Here is a 21232-nt window from a genome sequence, read left to right on the forward strand (position 1 = left end):
CAATCTGCAGATCCAATGCAATCCCAATCAGAATCCCAATGACATTTTTCACAGAAATAGAACAGAGAATCCTAAAACTCATATGGGGCAACAAAAGACCCTGAATAGCTAAAGCAATCTTGAGAAAAAAAGAACAAAGCTGGAGGCATCACAATTCCTGACTTCCACATATACTACAAAGCTATAGTAATCAAAATACTGTGGTACTGGCACAAAAACAGACACACAGATCAATGAAACAGAATTGAAAGCCCAGAAATAAAACCAGACATCTTTGGACAGCTAATCTTCGACAAAGGATCCAAGAACGTACAATGGAGAAAGGAAAGTCTCTTCAATAAATGATGTTGGGAAAACTGGACAGCCACATGCAAAAGTATGAAAGTAGACCATTTATCTTTTGCCATACACAGAAATTAACTCAAAATGGATTAAAGACTTGATTGTAAGACATAAAACCATAAAACTCCTAGAAGAAAATATAGGCAGTGTACTCTTTGAGATTGGTTTTAGAAGCATCTTTTTGAATATCATGTCTACTCAGGCACAGTGAACAAAGGAAAAAATAAACAAATAGGACTTCATCAGACTGAAGAGCTTCTGCAAGGCAAAGGAAACCAGGAACAAAACGAAAAGACAACCCACCGACTGAGTGAAAATATTTTCAATTCATGTATCTGACAAGGGGTTAATCTCCTAAGTATATAAAGAACTTACACAACTCAACAACAAAAAAACAAACTGATCAAAACACGGGCAGAGGATATGAATACACATTTTTCCAAAGAAGATAAACAGATGGCCAATAGGCGCATGAAAAGAGTTCATCATCACTAATCATTAGAGAAATGCAAATCAAAACTACAGTTAGATATCATCTCATACCTGTTAGAATGTATGTAATTACCAAGACCAAAAATAACCAATGTTGGAGAGGATCTGGAGAAAAGGGAACCCTTATCCATTGCTGGTGGGAATGCAAACTGGTGCAGCCACTATGGAAAATGGTATGGAGATTTCTCAGAAAATTAAAAATAGAAATACCATACGACCCAGCTATCCCACTACTGGGTATTTATTCAAATAACTTGATATCAGCAATTCTGAGAGATTTATGCACCCCTATGTTCATTGCAGCATTAATCACAATAGCCAAGACATGGAAGCAACCCAAGCACCCATCAACTGATGAATGGACAAAGAAGATGTGGTATATATACACAATGGAATGCTACTCATCCATAAGAAAGACAGCATTGTGCCATTCACAACAGCATGAATGGACCTTGAGGATATTATGTAAACGAAATAAGCCAGACAGAGAAAGACAAATACTGTATGATTTCACTCATATGTGGAAGATAAACACATGGACAAAGAGAACAATTCAGTGGTTACCAATGGGGAAGAGGGTTGGGGAGTGGACATAAGGGGTAAAGGGGCACATATATATGGTGACTGACAAATAATACACAACTGAAATTTCACAATGTTATAAACTATTATGAGCTCAGTAAAAAAGAATAGAACTTTAGGAAAGATACTATAAAAAACTAAAAGGCAAGCTGTAGAACGAAAGAAGATATTCACAATACATATATCCAATGAAGAACTCATCTGTATAACAACTCAATTTAAAAAATGTTCAAAAGACTTGAAAAGGCACTTCACAAACAGCTTAGGGTCAATAGGAACATTAAAAGGTGTTCAACATCAATCACTAGAAAAAAGTACTCTACAAAACCAGTGCAAAATACTCTACACTTCCCCCATAGTGATTGGATAAAAGGATGACATTTCTAAGTGTCAAGGAGAAAGTTGTACAATCAGATATCTCATATACAGATTGGTACTACCGCTTTGGGAAGCTGAACAATGTTTACTAACTTGAACGTATTTCCTCTGACCCAGGAATTTCATTCATAGGTATCTGTATAACAGAAATGTTTCCTTCACCAGAAGATGCTGCAGAAATGTTTATAGCAGTACTATTTGTAATAGCCTAAATTGGAAACAATCCAAATGTCTGCCTATAGTAGAATGGATAAATAAACTGTTTTTTTCATACCATGGAATATTATACAAGAATGAGAATGAACAACACAAAATTAAATTTAGAAACATAGATGAATCTCAAAAACATAATGTTCAGCAAAAGGCACTAGATACAGAAAGAATCCCTAAGTGTGATTTCATTTATATGAAGATCAGAAAAGGCAAAATTAATGCATAGTTTTAGAAGTCAGATAGTAATTCCTGTTGTTGTTGATGGAGTTGTGACTGGAAGAAAGCATGAAAGAAGTTGTTTTTTAAAAAAGTAAAGATTTATGCAGTGCTTCCAAGCCCTATCTATGTTTACATTAGAGAATTGGCCCTTTTTACTCTTTTTTCTCCTCATGTATATAATAAGTACAGTTAATTTTCTGTTTCACTTTTATCAGTTTAATGATACTGATTATTTACACTTTTATTTGAGCCTTGTGCATGTGCCAGGCAATTGGATAGGAAGGTACATGCATAGTCAGGGGTAACCAACCAAGATTCATTTGTAAATATGGCTTAATTCTGTTGGGATTTTGAACTGCTTATTTTAATTAATCAGTTTTTACCTTTTGTGTATTCATTGGAATTTACCTCTAAAGCTGCCTGTACTTTGTTGAAATTTGGATTTCTCTATTTAATTACTTAGATTTGTGATTAGTTCTATAAAATTCACAGTAAGCCTTTGGTTAAATTTGTGAGCTTGGGAAGAAGTAATTACAAGTGTATATTAAGGTTTTAAAAAAATCTGTGTATTGCAGATAGCATCCTTCTTAAATTTGTCTGAATCTGTCTAAATTACAGTGTAATCTAGTGGTTCAGTATACTTTTTTAGATATTCATGATGCTTTCTAAGACTAATTTTGTTCTCTGCCCACATTTGTATCTTTTCTGATCACCTGAATAATTAGATAAATCTTTGTACCACCTACCATCAAAAATGTTCAACTTTTGCTTTCATCCTTTTAAGGGAATTTGTCACCAAGTGAAACCAGAAATAATAGTAATAATTATAGTGATGGAAATAGCAGCAAAAATTTATATTGTCTCAGACAGTGTTCTAACCACTTTATCTGTATTGACTGACTTAATGCTTGCAACAACTATGAGAAAGATGCCTCATTTTAAGCATGAAAAAAGTCAAGGAACAGAGAGGTTATCTAACTTGCTGAGCATCACACTTCTGTTGAATGGATGCACTATGATCAAATCCAAATTGTCTAGCCTCAGATTCTGTGTTCTTAACCACTGTTAGTAAAAGACAGATAAGGAGATGAACAGACATTTTTCCAAAGAAGATATACAGATGGCCAATAAGCACAAGAAAAGATGTTCAACATCACTAGTCATCAGGGAAATGCAAATCAAAACTACACTAAGATACCACCTTAACGTCTGTTAAAATGGCTATAATCACTAAGACTAAAAATAGCAAATGTTGGAGAGGGTATGGAGAGAAGGGAACCCTCATACACTGCTGGTGGGAATGCAAACTGGTGCAGCCACTATGGAAAACAGTATAGAGATTCCTCAAAAAACTAAAAGTAGAAATACCATATGACCCAGCTATCCCACTACTGGGTATTGACCCAAACAATTTGAAATCAACAATCCAAAATAACATATGCACCCCTATGCTCATTGCAACACTATTTACAATAGCCAAGACATGGAAACAATCCAAGTGCTTGTCGACTGGTGATTGGATAAAGAAGATGTGGTATATATATATATATATATATATATATATATATATATATATATATATATATACATACAATGGAATAGTGCTCAGCCGGAAAGAAAGACAAATTCATCCCATTTGCAATAACCTGGAAGGATCTAGAGGGAATTATGCTAAGCAAAATAAGCCAGTCTGATAAAGACAAACACCAGATGATTTCAGTCATATGTGGAATATAAACAAATACATGGACAAAGAAAACAGTTCAGTGGTTACCAGGTGAGGGGGTGTGGGGAGTGGGTACAGGGGATGAAGGGGAGCACTTATGTGGTGACAGTCAAGAAATAATGTACAACTGAAATCTCACATTGATGTAAAATATTATTAACTCAATAAAAAGATAAGGAGATTTTAAAGATGAATAGTCACCAAGTAAACAAATCTGAGGTTTTTACAAGTTTTGAAGGTTTGAAGGGGCTAATGATTGTATTTAAATAGTCATTAATTTTTAAGCACAAATTTTTATAATGGTATTTAAATTTTGTGGTAAGGCATGCAAATATTTGCTATACTTTTTAAAAGTTTTTCCCCCAGGGAAGACTAGCCCTGAGCTAACATCCGCTGCCAATCCTCCTCTTTTTGCTGAGGAAAACTGTGGCTGAGCTAACATCTGTGACCATATTCCTCTATTTTATATGTGGGACACCTGCCATACATATCAAGCATGGCTTGGTAAGTGGTGTATAGGTCTGTGCCGAGGATCTGAACCAGTGAACCCCAGGCCACTGAAGTGTGGAGTATGCAAACTTAACTGCTGCACCACCGGGTGGGCCCCCCTCTTTTTTTGTGAGGAAGAATGGCCCTGAGCTAACATCTGTGCCAGTCTTTCTCTATCTTGTATATGGGACGTTGCCACAGCATGGTTTGATGAGCAGTGTATAGGTCCGTGCCCAGGATCCGAAGCTGTGAACCCAGGGCCCAGGAAGTGGAGTGCACAAACTTAGCCACTATGCCACCAGGCTGGCCCCTAGTATACTTATTTCATGTTTGGAAGTCTTTCTGTATTTATCTTTTCTTTGTTGAAAGAGGAAAACAGTGATTCATGATCTGTCTTAAGGAAGAGTGGCATATTTTTCTATAGCTGTATGTAGTAGTATATCTTTATAAGAAGTTGATATGGAATTCTTAAATTACTCCTTGGTAAATCCTGAATATTTAGGAACTTCATAACAGTATTCTGGAAGCAAGCATTAAATAGAGAATATGGTACTTAAAAACCTGTGAAGCAAATGAGAAAGAAATTTTGTGTGAATAAGAATGACACAGATCTAAAAGATATTTATCTAATTCCATTTATCCAGGTTTTTCTGATTTGCCTATAATACATCCCAATAACATCTCAGCCTCTTTCCAGGTTGGTACATCTTTACTTAAAAATTCCAAAGCTTGGATTTGGATGCAACATTTATATACAACTTTATTTTATAATTTTATAATTAATATACATTATCTAGTTTGATATTCAGGCTAACCCTATGAGATCTGATTGGGGAGATGTAATTGTCCTCATTGTACAGATGAGGGCCTGATGCTTAAAGAGCTTAAAACGTATGTACAAAGTCACCTTGAAAATATGCCATATAACTGCGATTTGAAACAAGATCTTCTGCCTTCTGACACAGTGTTCTTTTCCTTTGCTCTAGGTTACATTTCATATGATTTTAAAAAAATCTTACATGTGAGTGAAATCACATTATTTAAAAGTTATAACTTAGGTATAAAAGATTAAAAAACAATGAAAGTTAAATAATTGGATTAAAAAACGGGCAAAGACTTCGAATAGACATTTCTTCAAAGAAAATATGCAAATAACCGACAAGCATATGAAAAGATGCTCAACATCACTAATAATTAGAAAATGGAAATCAAAACCACATTGAGATAGCACCTCACACCCATTAGGATGGTTGCTGTCCAAACATCCAGAAAATAAATGTTAATAAGGATGTGAAATAATTGAGACCCTTTTGCACTGCTGGTGGGAATGTAAAATGGTGCAGCCTCTGTGGGAAATAGTATGGCAGTTTCTTAAAAAGTTAAAAAGAGAATTATCATATGCTACAGTAATTCTACTTGTGAGAATATGTCCAGAAGAATTGAAAGTAGGGTCTTGATTCTTGATATTTGTACACCTGTGTTCAAAGCAGCATTATGAGCATTTGCCAAAAGGTGCAAGCAACCCAAACATCCGTTTACAGATGAATGGATAAAATATGGTATATACATACAATGGAATATTATTCAGCCTCAAAAAGGAAGGAATTCTGATACATGCTACAACATAGATGAACCTTGAGGATATTGTGCTGAGTAAAACTAACCATTCACAAGAAGATCAAGACTGGATGATTCCACTTATATGAGATTTCTAGAGTAGTCAAAGTCATAGAAATGGAAAGTGGAATGGTAGGTGGTTGCCAGAGGCTAGGGGTAGAGGAAAATGGGAAATTGTTGCTTAATGGGTATAGAGATTCAATTTTGCAAAATGAAAAAGTTCCTGGGATTGGTTGCACAGCAATGTGAAAATGTATTTAAAAATGGTTAAGATGTGAATTTTATGTTATGTATTTTTTATTACAATTAAAAATTTTTGAAAATTAATTATATAGATAATGATTTAAAAAATGTAAATCAGGGCCAGCCCTGGTGGCCTAGTGGTTAAGTTGGGTGTGCTCCACTTTGGCGGCCTGGGTTCGGTTCCTGGCATGGACCTACTCCACTCTGTTAGCGGCCATGCAGTGCTGGTGTCCCATATACTAAAAAAGGAGAAAGATTGCCACGGATGTTAGTTAGCTCAGGGCTCATCTTCCTCAGCAAAAACAAACAAAAAACAAAAAAAAGGTAAATCAGATCATGCCAACCCTTCAAAACTTCCCACTGTACTTTAAGCTAAATTTAAATCCTTTAAAAAATGATACGGTAAAAACTGTACAATAAATATGCATATGGTTCTTAGTTAGGTATGCTGCTTCCATTGTATTAAGTATCTCTTTTTGTGTGTGAGGAAGATAGGCCCTGAGCTTACATCTTGTGCCAATCTTCCTCTTTTTGCTTGACAAAGATTGTCCTTGAGGTAACATCTGTGGCAATCTTCCTCTATTTTGTATGAGGGAGGCCGCTACAGCATGGCTTGATGAGCAGTGTGTAGGTCTGTGCCCAGAATCTGAACCTGCAAACGCTGGGCTGCTGAAGTGGAGTGCATAAACTCAACCACTATGCCACTGGGCTGGCCCCGATTAAGGATCTTTTATTTTTTACAAGAAACCAAATATCAGTGAGTCTTTTATTTTTGGATATATAGAAACTGAAAATGTTTTATGAAATATCTATGCATGGAAAATGAAGAGTTTTTAAAAAGAGTATTTGAGTATCATCTTAAACAGCTTACTGCCTTGGTTTAAAGATTAACTTGCAACAGCAATCAACTTGTAAATCCAAATGAGCTTGCTATTACCTGTATTTTCTCAGTTCTACCACAGTGGAGCTGTTCATAATGTGATACCAGAAAGTGAAGAATCATAGTTTGATGGTATATATGTAAATCAGTTGATCTTAGAATCAAGTAACCCAAATGTTATTGGTGTCTTGGAGATAAGTTTTATAATTGCAAATAGTTGGAAATGACTGTGAATAATGTGGAGACAAGGATTTTTAACTATGGACTCTCAGAGACTTTTCTGCAGTGGGTTTAACTCTGCACTACTGACTATGAAATGAATGGAGGGAACAGAGCTCCTATAAAGATGATCAGGAATTTGCATGATTCAAAGTCCTATACCTTAAGGGAATTCTTACTAATGGTTGCTGTCCACATTGGGAGAGATATTTTCAAGAAAAGACACATATTCAGAAAATTTTTAAATAATAATTATAATATTTACTATTTAAAATATGCAATAATGTCAGTCAAAGGAACCCTGAATATAACTATAAACCCCGTTGTATGTTTATCAATCCTTATTGATCTTTTTGCATTAGTAATAATGTAATCATACATTTTATTTACATAGTATTTCACAAGTCTCAAAGTGCTTTAAAATATTACTTTATTTACTCTTTTCAGCAAACCTGAGCATTAGGTAGTACAGATATTCTTATTCTTGTTGTACGTATAGATGAAGAATCTGAAGCTCAGAGATAATAAGGTACCCACTCATGCTCATGTAGCTAGTAATTGATAGAACCAGAATTGAGGTGGGTATTCAGACTTTAATCTTACTGCTCTTTCCATTGTACCATTGATTTTAAAACCTAACTGTACCTGAAAATCTTAGCTCACATTTGCTGAATCAGAATCTATGGAGGTTCTGGTATTCGAAACAAACTCCCTAGGTGTTTCTGATGCATGTTATGGTTTGGGAAACATTATACTTTACTATAGTTAATTTAATTGATTGCAGCGAATGTGACTTACAATTTTTAGATTACAGTGTACAACTTGTTGGGCATCTTCCCCAGAGATCTGGTGATTGAATGTTTTATTCCATGGCTAGTTATCTATGACATTTGTCTTCTAGAAGAGAGGAAGGTGGAATTCCTGCTGAGCCTCCAGTGCCTTATAGAGAAAGCTCCTGAGTGCTTAAAAGGTCTTACAAGTCAGTTCTTTTTTGTAGTCTTCAGAAGAAGTTCCAGGACTAGTTCCTGATTTCGTGTAAACTGACAGTAGACAGGATTTTTTATTTATTTATTAGTAATTATGATCTAGTAACTTCCACAAGGTAGAAACAGATTAGCAGGCACACACACACGCACACGCACACTCCCAGAATAGTTATTGTTACAAGCATCCAGTAGACTTACTACAATTGACTACTAGATTTGACTTGTAAGTATCCTGGAAAGCAAGACAAAACAGGGCCAAAAAATATGTCCTGTATATCTGATAAAAAAAGATCTGATAAAAAGAATCGTGTCAATTTTTCAGGAGAGTCAAACGTCTCTCTTCAAAAAAAGTTTGACTGATACTAAATATGAAACATTTTGTAAAGCATAATGGATAATGTATTCAATTATAGATTTATAAAAGATAAGTATTTTTCTATCACTTTTAGTATTATAGTTCTGTAAGGAGGTTAAAAGCAGAGGTTTTTCTTAAAAAAAGGATTTGGATATTTTAAAATACATGCAGACATATTTGGTTGATCTGAAATGAGACAGTTTTACCTAGGAAAAAATAAACTTGTTATTGAATTATAACAAGGTACAAAAATTTATACAAATTAAAGGGACCGGCCTGGTGGCATGAATGTAAGTTTGCACGCTCTACTTCCACGGCCTGGGGTTTGCAGGTTTGGATCTTGGGCACGGACCTATGTACCACTCATTAAGCCATGCTGTGGTGGCATCCCACATACGAAATAGAGGAAGATTGCCACAGATATTAGCTCAGCGCCAATCTTCCTGAAGCAAAAAGAGGAAGATTGGCAACAGATGTTGACTCAAGGCCAATCTTCCTCACCAAAAAATAAATAAGTAAATAAAAAATAAATTCTTTTACAAATTATGAATGTACTGCCCATTGAGTTTTCACAAAGAAGAAACACATCAATGTAACCAACACTTAGATCAAGAAATAAAATAATTAACTTCAAATGCTCTCCCCTCCCAGTCACTCCCCCACCCTGAGAGGTATTGCTATTTAGAGGTAATATTTTTTGAACTTTATCTAAATATAGAGGTACTATTTTTTGAACTTTATCTAAATAGATTCATATAGTATGTATTACTGTGTTTGGCTCCTTTCAGTCAACTTTTTTTTTGCCAGGTTTATTCATGTTCTTTGTGGTGTAGTACTCCATTGTATGAATATGACACAATTTGTTTATTTTATGTTAAGTTGGCTGTCCTGTATTTACTATTACTGCCAAAAGTCTCTATTTTTTAATACTTTTTAATTTGAAAAATAATTCAAAAGTTTAAAATCTATAGAATTATATCAAGAATATTATAATCCTTTAATGTGTATTCACCAGTTGTTAACATTCTGCTATATTTTAGCACATGCGTACATTCGTTCTCTCTCTCTCTCCCTGTCTCTGTCTGTCTCCCCTTGTGTATGTGTGTGTGTATGATGTTTTTAGAATTTTTTTGTGGAACCATTTGTAAAACTAATTTGTAGATATCATGATGTATCACCTGTAAATATTTAAACATGACTCTCCTAAGAACAAGGACACAATGCAATGATCACATTTAGAAAATTTAACAATGATACAATGCTATTTTCTAGTACACAGTCCAAATTCAAATTTCCCCACTTTGCCCAGTAATGTCTTTCATGGCTGATTTTATTATTGCTCCTAATAATTATCTTCTATCATTTTATTTTGAAAAATTTTGAAGAAAATTTCAAGGTTGAATTATACCATATCTATATACCCACAGTTAATATGCCGTTATTTGCTTTATCATGTAATGTGTCCATATGTCTTCCCTGTATTCATCTATCAATTCATTTTATTTTTTAATATATTTTAAAGTAAGTTGCAGATATCAGTACACTTTAGCCGTAAAAACTTAAGCATGCATATTTTTAATTAGAGTTCGATATTTGCCTCAGGTTCTTTTTTCTGGAGGTAAATTTTACAAATAGTGAAATACAGAAATTTAAGCGTACCATTTGATGAGTTTTGACAAATACATTCATCTGTGTAGTCTCTTGCCCAGTTTAAGGAACATTATCGTCACCCCAAAAAGGTTCCTTTATTCCTTTTCACAGTCAGTCCCTGCCTCCACCCCCAGAGGCAACCATTATTGTGATTTTTTTTTCAGCTTTGATTACATTTATCTAATCAAAGGTAAAACTTCATATAAATGGATTGAGGCAGTGTGTGATCTTTTAGGCAAGACTTTTCTCATTAAGTTTAATGTTTTTAAATTCATCCATTTTGTTGTATGTATCATTACTTTCTATTGTTGAATAGTATTTCTATGATATGACTATACTACAGTTTTTAATCCATTCTCTTGTTGATGGACCCCTGGGCTTCCAGTTTGGGCTATTATGAATAAAATTCCTGTGAACATTCTTATACAAGTCTTTTGTGAATATATGCTTTGATTTATCTTGGGTAAATACCTATGACTAGAATTCCTGGATATGTAAGGTAGGTACATGTTTAGTTTTATAATAATCCTTTTCCAAAGTGACTTTACCATTTTATACTTCTACCAACAATATATGAGTGTTCCAGTTGCTCTATAACCTGGTCAACATTTGTTCTTACCACTCTTCTTGATGTTAGCCGTTCTCTTGGGTTTGTACTCCTACTGAATTGTAGTTTTACTTTGTGGTTGCCTGATGACTAATGGTGTTGACTCATCATGTGTCTCTTCCCACCTTCCCCATGGGCTTATTGGTCATTTGTTTTGCTTCATTTGTGAAGTACCTGCTTGTATCTTGGCTCATTTTTATTGAACTATTTATCTTTGATTTGTGAGAGTTCTTTCTGTATTCTGGATACCAGTCCCTTGTCGGATATATGTTTTGTGAATATTTTCTGTCAGTTTGTCCTTTGCCTATTCATATTCTTAATGGTATCTTTTTTTTTTAATCTTAAAAGATATATTTGTGATCATTAAAATTTGGGATTTAGAATTTATTTTATTTTTTATTGAGGTTATGATAGTTTACAACCTTGTGAAATTTCAGTTGTACATTATTATTTGTCAGTCAAATTGTAGGTGCACCGCTTCACCCTTCATCCCCACCTACCACCTCCCCTTTCCCCCTGGCAACCACTGATCTGTTCTCTTTGTCCACATGTTTAACTTCCACCTATGAGTGGAGTCATACAGAGATTGTCTTTCTCTATCTGGCTTATTTCAGTTAACATAATACCCTCAAGGTCCAACCATGTTGTTAATGGGACAATTTTATCCCTTTTTAAGGCTGAGTAGTATTCCATTGTGTGTGTGTGTGTGTGTGTGTGTGTATACACCATCTCTTCTCTATCCAGTCATCAGTTGATGGGCACTTAGCTTGCTTCCACGTCTTGGCTATTGTGAATAGTGCTGGAGTGAACATAGGGGTGCATGAGTCTCTTTGAATTGCTGATTTCAAGTTCTTTGGATAGATATCCAGTAGTGGGATGGCTGGGTCATATGGCATTTCTATTTTTAATTTTTTGTGAAATCTCCATACTGTTTTCCATAGTGGCTGTACCAGTTTGCATTCCCACCAGCAGTGTATGAGGGTTCCTTTTTCTCCACAACCTCTCCAACATTTGTTATTTTTTGTTTTGGTTATTTTAGCCATTCTAACGGGTGAATGGTGGTATCTTAGTGTAGTTTTCATTTCCATTTCCCTGATGATCAGTGATGATGAACATCTTTTCATGTGCCTATTGGTCATATGTATATCTTCTTTGGAGAAATGTCTGTTCATATTCCCTGCCCATTTTTTGATCGAGATGTTTGATTTTTTGTTGTTGAGTTGTGTGAGTTCTTTATATATTATGGAGAATTAACCCTTTGTTGGATATATGATTTGTAAATTTTTTTTCCCAGTTGGTGGTGGTTTTTGATTCAATCCTGATTTCCCTCGCCTTGTAGAAGCTCTTTAGTCTGATGAAGTCCTATTTGTTTGTTCTTTCTATTGTTTCCTTGTCTGAGAAGACATGGTGTCCAAAAAGATCCTTTTAAGACTGATGTCAAAGAGTGTACTGCCTATGTCTTCTTCTAGAAGTCTTATGGTTTCAGGTCTTATCTTTAAGTCTTTGATCCATTTTGAGTTTATTTTTGTGAATGGTGTAAAAGAATGGTTGATTTTCATTCTTTTACATGTGGCTGTCCAGTTTTCCCAGCACTATTTGTTGAAAACACTTTCTTTTCTCCACTGTATGTCCTCAGCTCCTTTGTGAAAGACTAGCTGTCCATAGATCTTAATGGTATCTTTTTGATGAGCAGTTTTAAATTTTGATGAAGTATAATCTGTAAGCTGTTTTCTTTTATGACAGTAGTTTTCTATGTCCAATCTGAAATCTTTGCCTATCCCAATGTTGCAAAGAAATTTTGACATGCTTTCTTCCAGAAGCTTTGTGTTTAGATCTATGACCCATCGTCATCATCATCATTATTTTTAATTCAAGATCCAATTAAGGATAGTATATTGCTTTTAGTTGTCTAGACTCTGTAGTCCCCTTTAAATAGAACAGTTTCTCATCTTTAAAAAGAATCTTTTAAGATACTGACATTTTTGAGGAGTCTAGGTCATTTGTTCTGGAGACTCTCAGTTTGGATTAGGTTTTTTTCCTTCTCCTCTTGCATTAGAGTCAGATTTAGCAATTTTGATAGAATGATTAGTTTGTGATATTAAATATCATTGATTAATGGTATTAAATTTGATCACTTCTTTAAGATGGTGTCCACTTGGTTTCTCCAATGTAAGTTATATTGTTTTCTGTTATAAATTATTCCTAAATAATTTCTGGGATGATGTTTTAAGAATGTTGTTTTCCTTACAGTCTTTCACCCAGTGTTTTAGCATCCATTGACAGTTCTTTCCTGTATCAGTTATTACCGTGGAGGTTGCAAAGTGGTAATTTTCTAATTCTGTTATTGTTTCTACAGTTATTGTTAGCATTCTTCTATAAAGGAGAAATTTTTGTTTCGTCCTTCCTTCCCTTTAAAAAAGTTTTTGATATCAGTATTCATGAATTTTTCTTGTTTTAAATTAGATCTTTCATAATCTCTTATGTCATTGTTCATTCTCGATGTTTGTTGTGATTATTCCAGATTGTTCAGTGGGAAATCCTTCAATTTGGCTCGTGTCATTTTAATATGTTCTTCATAGTGTTTGATCACTTTTAATCTTTTTGTTACAAGATCATATTCCAGTTTTACTGGTGGGCTTTTGTTCTGCCCTACCCCTGGAGTTAGACATTTCTCTAGGGTACTAGATGTCCTCATTGTTACTGGGTATTATGAACTCTGGGTTTTTTCAGTACATACAGCTAGCAAAAAAGTTAAAAGTTAAAAGGAATGTAAAAATCATGAATTCATACTGAAACGTAAAATACAATCCAGAATCACAGTTTTTCTCTCATTACCCTCTTCCATATTTGCATCACCTTTCTCTCACGAGAGAACCTTGGCTCTCAGCAACATCAATATAGTTACTCATTTGTTCAGTCCTACAAAACACTAAATAATTTTGTTGTTACTGTGTCTATAATAAAATTACTAAGGAAAGTTCAAGAGTTTTTACAGTTATTTTTGTTCTTAGAATATATGCCACTAGGGATGCAAAGTTGGAATAATATGTTCATGAATTACTTGTATTCATTTAATTTTTTTCCTTTTGTGCTGTTAGGTTATTAAGTTGATATGTGGCTGGGTTAATTTGTGTCTATTTGTAGGCATGTCTCCTTTTATTGTGCTTTGCTTTATTGCTGTTTGCAGACATTGTGTTTTTTACAGGACCCTTCACCAGCAAAACAGATTGTGACTCACTGAAGGCTCAGATGATGGTTAGCATTTTTTAGCAATGAAGTATTTTTTAATTAAGGTACTTACATTGTTTATTTAGACATAAGGCTATTAATATAGTTAATAGACTACAGTGAAGTATAAACACAGCTTTTATATGCACTGGGAGATCAAAAAATTAGTGATTTGCTTTATTGCGGTGATCTGGAACATGAACCTGCAATATCTCCAAGGTATGCCTGTATTCTATTTTTTCATCTTTATTTAATTTAACTTTCTGAATATACAATATTAACATGATTCACATGTCAAAACTATATTAAAAAATACACTCAGAGACATCTCGATTATTTCCCTATCTATTCCACCCTGTTCTTGTACATCCTCTGTAAAGAACCAGTTTCATTTTCTGGTTTATCTTTCACATGTTTCTCTTTGCAGAAGTGAACACATTCTTATGTAGTTTCTAAATTCTTCTTCCTTTTTATTTGAAAATGGCATCTATAATCTTTTTGTACTTTTGCTCATTTTACTTACTAATATATGCTAGAAATCACTTCAAATCACTTTATAAAGATCTTCCATATATTTTACAGATGTATAATAGTCCATTGTGTGGAAGCATGATAACTAATCAATATTTTATGTATGAGTACATATGAGCATTTAGTATTTTCTACTCCCAGTATTTTGCTTTTACAAATAAGTGAATAATCTTATATGTATGTTTTTTTCTGCATTGTTGGAAGTGTATCTTCTGGGTAAATCCCCAGAAGTGGGATTATTGGGTCAAACAGCAAATACTTATATACTTTTGTTATATGTGATTAAATCCTCCATCATAAGAGTTGTAACATTTTGTATTCCCACCAACAATGTAGGAGTGTAGTTATTTGCCCACAGCCTAGGAAGCAAAGTATTGTTGTGGAGTGTTAGAATTTTTGCCAGTTTGGTAGGTGAATAATTGTATCTCAATTTAGTTTTAATTTGCATTTATCTTTTATAAGTGAAGTTGGACATTGTTTCATATATTAAGATGCTATTAGAATATCTTTTATTCTGAAAATTCTGGTTATGTTGGTTGTGTTTCTCTTTGATTTTTAAGGATAATTTGTGCATTATAGATATTAGCCCTTTAATCTATGTGTTTAAAATATTTTCTTCTGATTCATTATTGTCTTGTGAATTTTTTTTATGTGTCGTAGTTCCTGGGGTACTTTGGCTTGCACAAGTTTCTTTTTCTTATTTTTTTAAACTAGTTGAATATAGTTGTCTTTTATTGCCTCTGGATTTTCAATCATCTTTACAGAGCTTTTCCTGATACCCAGGTTATAAAGGAATTCATCCATGTATTTTTTTTAACAACTTCATTGAGATATTTACATATTGTAAAATTCACCCATTTATAGTGTATTTTAGTACATACAGTGGTTTTTAGTATATTCAGAGTTTAGTATGTAACAAAGTTGTGATACCATCACTGCAATCAATTTTAGAATATTTTCATCACTCCAAAGAGAAACCCTGTACTCATTAACAGGCACTTTTCATTCTCCCTCTTCCCCATAAGCCATAGACAACTATGAATCTACATTCTGTTTCTGTATAGTCATGTGCTTCATAATAATGTTTTGGTCAACAACACAGCACGTATATGATGGTTGTCCCATAAGATTAGTACCATATAGCCTAGGTTTATAGTAGGCCATCCCATCTAGGTTTGTGTAAGTACTGTAGGGGAGGAAGAAGTTTTCCTCTACCCTTCTAGATTCTTCTGGCTTCTCTAAGAATTAAACTGACATGAGACAGATTAACAGGAGAAAAACAAAAAAGTTTAATAACGTGCATACATGGGAGAAACCCAGGAAAACCAAGTAACTTGCCAAAATGGCCAAAGCCCTCACCTTAAATACCATCCTCAGCTAAAGACAAAAGAATATGCTGGGGGTGGGGAGAGTCAGGAGCTTCAGTGGGAAAGAAGGCAACTCACAGATAGTTGAAAAGGAGCAAACATTTGGAAGATAAGTGTTTGTAAGCCACAGAACAGAGGAACACAGAGCGGAGCCCAACAAACAGGCTTTTCTAGGTTCCTCCCTGTCTACCACCTAGTTCATTTTATGCTGAGGTGATAGCTCACTTTCTGAGACAGGGTTTTTTATCTGAGTTCTTTTAGGCAGTTAAGGGGGAGGTAACAGAAGAAACTTTCTGAGTCTTTTGTTTCGTAAAAATAATCAGTCTAAAATAATCCTCATGTTAAAGAGACACATTTTAGGGTGGCCAGTTTTGTTCCCCTTCAGTACACTCTGTGATGGTCACACAACAACAGAATTGCCTAATGACACATTTCTTAGAACATATCCCAGTCATTAAGTGACACATGACTTTTTATTTGCCTGTTCTGGACATTGCATATAATATGTGGCCTTTTTTGCCTGGCTTCTTTCACTTAGCATACTGTTTTCTAAGTTCATCCATGTTGTACCATGTATCAGTACTTCATTTATTTTATTTTATTTTATTTATTTATTTTTTGAGGAAGATTAGCCGTGAAGTAACATCTGCTGCCAATCCTCTTCTTTTTGCTGAGGAAGATTGGCCCTGAGCTAACATCTGTGCCTATCTTCCTCTATTTTCTATGTGGGATGCCTGCCACAGGTGGGTTGATAAGCGGTGCATAGGTCCACGCCCGGATCTGAACCATCGAACCCTGGGCCACTGAAGTGGAGTGCGCACTCTTAACCGCTACACCACCAAGCTGGCCCCAGTACTTCGTTTTTTAAGATGCTAAATAATATTTCATTTATTGATATACCACTCTTTGTTTATCCATTCATCAGTTGATGCACATTAGTATTATTTTTACTTTTTTGGCTGTTGTGAATAATGCTGCTTTGAATATTTGCATAAAAGTTTTTGCATGCACATATATTTTCATTTCTCGTGGATATATACCTGAGTGTGGAATTATCGGGTCTTATGGTGACACTCTATTTAACTTTGAGAAACTGCTAAACTGTTTTCCAAAGTGGCTGCACCATTTGCCATTCCGACCAGCAATGTAATGTAAGTGTTCCAAATTGTCCACAACCTCACTGACACTTGCTATCATCTGTCTTTTTGATTATAGCCATTCTAGTGAGTATAAAGTTTTTATCTCATTGTGGTTTTGATTTTCATTTCCTTCATGGCTAATGATGTTGGGCATCTTTTCGTGTATTATTGGCTCATCATCCTTTAGCCATTGTTTAATTGGGTTGTCTTTTTATTGTTGAATTGTGAGAATTCTTGGTATATCTTGGATACTGCTTTATCAGATATATGAGTTACAAATATTATCTCCCATTCTGTGGGTTTGTCTTTGTATTTTCTTAGTGGTGTTCTTTGAAACAAAAGTGTGTTTAATTTCTATAATATCCAATTTATCTGTTTTTGCATTCATGTTGCTTGTGCTATCATATCTAAGAGGCTCTTGCTTAATCCAAGGTCACACAGATTTAGTCTTGTGTTGTCTTTTAAGAGTTTTGAGGTTGTAGCCTGCTGCATTTAGGTTTTTGATCCATTTTGAGTTAATTTTTGTGTATGGTATAAGGTAGGAGTCTACCTTTTTGCCTGTGGATATCCACTTGTCACAGTCACACTTGTTGAAAAGACTTTTCTTTCCTTCATTGAGTTGTCTTGGCACCTTTGTTGAAAATCAATTGACCCTAATTGTCAGGGTTTATTTTTGTATTTTCAATTTAGTTCCATTGGTCTTTATGTTTGTCCTTATGCCAGTACCATATTGTCTTGATTACCATAGGATTGTAATAAGATTTGAAATTGAGAAGTGTGAGCCCCCAAACTTTTTTTATTTTTCAAGGTTATTTGGGAGGTGACGTTAGCATCATGGCAGAGTGAGTTGTTCCCTTTGTCTTTCCCCTCTAAGCTACAACCAGTAGGATATTCATAGACCAACAAAGGACTCTTTGCAGAGCACACCAGAACATCTGAGAGATCCATACATCTATACATCTGAAGGTGGGTGGACTGGATCTCCTGGAGGAATCAGAGGAACAGTGGCTGCGGCTCCCAAGGTTCCAGGAACTTCAGCTGCACTTGCAACTGGAGGCCCCAAGAACTACCATAACTGGGCCATGAATGGAGGCTCCAGGAATCCAAGCAGCCCATGCTCCCAGAGGTGTCAGGAATCACTGCAGGGCCTACAACTGGAGACTCTGGGAACCGCAATGATACATACCTGTGACCCAGCACCTTCCACCTCCTCTGGTGGCAGTGCCTTTAACCCTAGCCTTCCCAGCAGTGGGGGCTGCGTCCAAGACTCTGATACCCTCAGAAGCAGGGATGGTGCCTATGACCTGAGGTTCTAGGAATCATGCCAATGCCAGAGACTAGAGGCTACAGGAACTCTGGCAGCACTCGTGACTCAGCCCCTCCATCTCCCCGAGCAGTGGTGGGTGGCGCCTGCCACCTGAGGCTTCAGGAACTGCAGTGGTACCCATGACTCAGCCCCTGGTGGTGGTACCCTGACACTCGCCCTGCCAGCAGTGGAGGCTGCATACAAGATCCTGGGCCCCCGGAAGTGGTGGTGGTGGCTGTGATCTGAGGTTCCAGGAACCCCACAGGTGCCAGACACCAGAGGCTTCAAGAGCCCTGGTGGTGCTCATGGCCCAGGTACCCCTAGCCCCGGTGGCTAAGGTGGTGGAGTGACTCAAGTGACTCATGACTCTCACCCACTTAACAGTGGCAGTGACACCTACAAAACAAGCACCCCTGGCAGTGGCATTGCCAGCAACCCCAGGTAACCCAAGAGCAGTAGCACACGAGGCACAAATGGCAGCAGTGCTTGAGCCCATGGAGAACCCACAGAGAGCTAGGTAACAGCAACAGCAGAGCCTCCAACCAAAGTCGCTCCCAGTTGCAGAGACCACCACAACCTCAGCCACCCCACCCCCCACCCCCATAGCAGTGGCACCTACAGACCCAATGAAACTAGACATGGCAGAGTTGCCCATGACTCAAACTCCTGCCACAGTGGGTGAACCTGCCACCCTGTAAGCTGCAGAGGTTCTTGCCAGGCTGGTGACTCCAGTGTTGACACCCACGACTGCAGCAACATTGTAAGCAGGAAGCCACCAGTAGTCTTGAAGGCACAAGCAGCACAAGGACACTGATGATGCCTCTAGTAGAGGCAGTGGAGGGTGGAAAGTGCAGACTCTCAGATACAACCAGAATCAGCTCAGGATCAAAGTAAACAAAGCCTTACCCAAATAGGAAGTTGTTTGCTACCACAGATGCACCAGTAGAGGAACAACTCATCAAGCACCATGAAGAACTACAGTAACACAGTATCACTCAAAGAAGAAATGATAACTCTGCAGAAACCAAACTTGAAGACATGGAAGATTGTGATCTAACTGACAGAATTCAGAATGGCTGTCATGAAGAAACTCAAGAAGTTACAAGAAAACTTAGAAAGAGTTCAGTGAGCTTGGGAATAAAATTAATGAACAGAAGTAGTACTTCAACAAAGAGATTGAAACTCTAAAAAAGAACCAAACGAAATTCTGGAGCTGAAAAACACAATAAATGAGATGAAGAATGAAGTAGAAGGCACTGGAAATAGACTAGACCACATGGAAGAAAGAATTAGTGAGTTTGAAGATAGAAAGCTAGAAATGATTCAGGTAGAAAAGGAAAGTGAATTAAGATTTTTAAAAAATGGAGAAATTCTAAGAGAAATATTTGACTCAATCAGGAACAGCAACATAAGGACAATGGGTATCCCAGAAGAAGAGAAGGAGAAAGGACCAGAGAGCTTATTTAAAGAAACAGTAGCTGAGAACTTCCCAAACCTGAGAAGGAACTGGATATACAAGTACATGAAACTAATAGAACTCCTAATTATCTCAGTGCAAAAGGACCTTCTCCAAAGCACATCATATTAAAAATGTCAAAAGTCAATGACAAAGAAAGAACATTAAGGGCACCAGAGAGAAGAAAATAATAACTTACAAAGGAACCCCCATCAGGCTGCCAGTGGATTTCTCAGCAGAAACTACAGGCCAGGAGACAGTGGAATGATATATTTAAAATATTGAAAGATAAAAACTGTCAGCTGAGAACACTATCCAGCAAAGTTATCTCTCACATATGAAGAAGAAATAAAGGGTTTCCCAGACAAACAAAAGCTTAGGGAGTTTATCACCACTAGACCTGCCTTACAAGAAATGTTGAAAGAATCCCTCCTACCTGAAACAAAAAGACAAAGGTATACAAAGCTTTGATCAAGGTGATAAGTAGACAGACAGAATCAGAAAATTGCAACGCTATATCAGAATAGGTTAGTGAACACCTAATTATAACACAAATGCTAAAGAGAAACAAAGTGTTAAAAATAATTATAACCACTTTGATTTGGTTATGAGGCAACTGAGAAGAACATCACAGAAGACCACCTAACTGAAATGGCAAAGAGAAACACAGGGAAAAAGAAACAATGGAAATATAGAACAAACAAAACAAAAAAATAAAATGGCAATATTAAGCCTTCACTTATCAATAATCAACTTAAGTGTAAATGGATTGATACCAATCAAAAGACACAGAGTGGCTAGTTGGATTAAAAATCAAGACCCAACAATATGCTGCCTGCAGGAGACCCATCTCAGCTCTAAAGACAAACATAGGCTCAGAATGAAGAGATGGAAGATTATATTCCAAGCAAATGACAACTAAAAGAAAGCAGGTGTAGCCCTACTTATATAAGTTAAAATAGACTTCAAGCCCCAAAAGGTTATGAGAGAGAAAGATGGACATGATATAATTATATAAAAGAACCAGAATATGCATTCTTCTTAAGGGTTCATGGAACATTGTCAAAGGTAGACCATATGTTGGGAAAGAAAACAAGTGTCAATAAATTTAAGAAGATTGAAATCATAACAAGTATCTTTTCTCACCACAATGGTATGAAACCAGAAATCAGCTATGACAAGAAAGCTGAGAAAGTCAGGAATATGT

At 35.9% G+C, this 21232-nt stretch overlaps 1 protein-coding gene across 47 annotated transcripts in view; it reads left to right on the forward strand.

Annotated features, from left to right (window-relative positions):
- GPHN (gephyrin) overlaps nucleotides 1-21232 on the forward strand; it is a 564043-nt gene that overhangs the window by 92272 nt on the left and 450539 nt on the right. For 2 of the 47 annotated variants that reach the window (XM_070594064.1, XM_070594058.1), the window contains exon 2: nucleotides 5086-5138. The exons of the other annotated variants lie outside the window; for them this stretch is intronic. The gene's annotated coding sequence lies outside the window, so the exon portion shown is untranslated. The remainder of the gene's footprint in view (nucleotides 1-5085; nucleotides 5139-21232) is intronic. 47 annotated transcript variants of the gene reach the window in all.

This window comes from Equus przewalskii, chromosome 25 (assembly GCF_037783145.1).
Source record: "Equus przewalskii isolate Varuska chromosome 25, EquPr2, whole genome shotgun sequence".
NCBI lineage: Eukaryota > Metazoa > Chordata > Mammalia > Perissodactyla > Equidae > Equus > Equus przewalskii.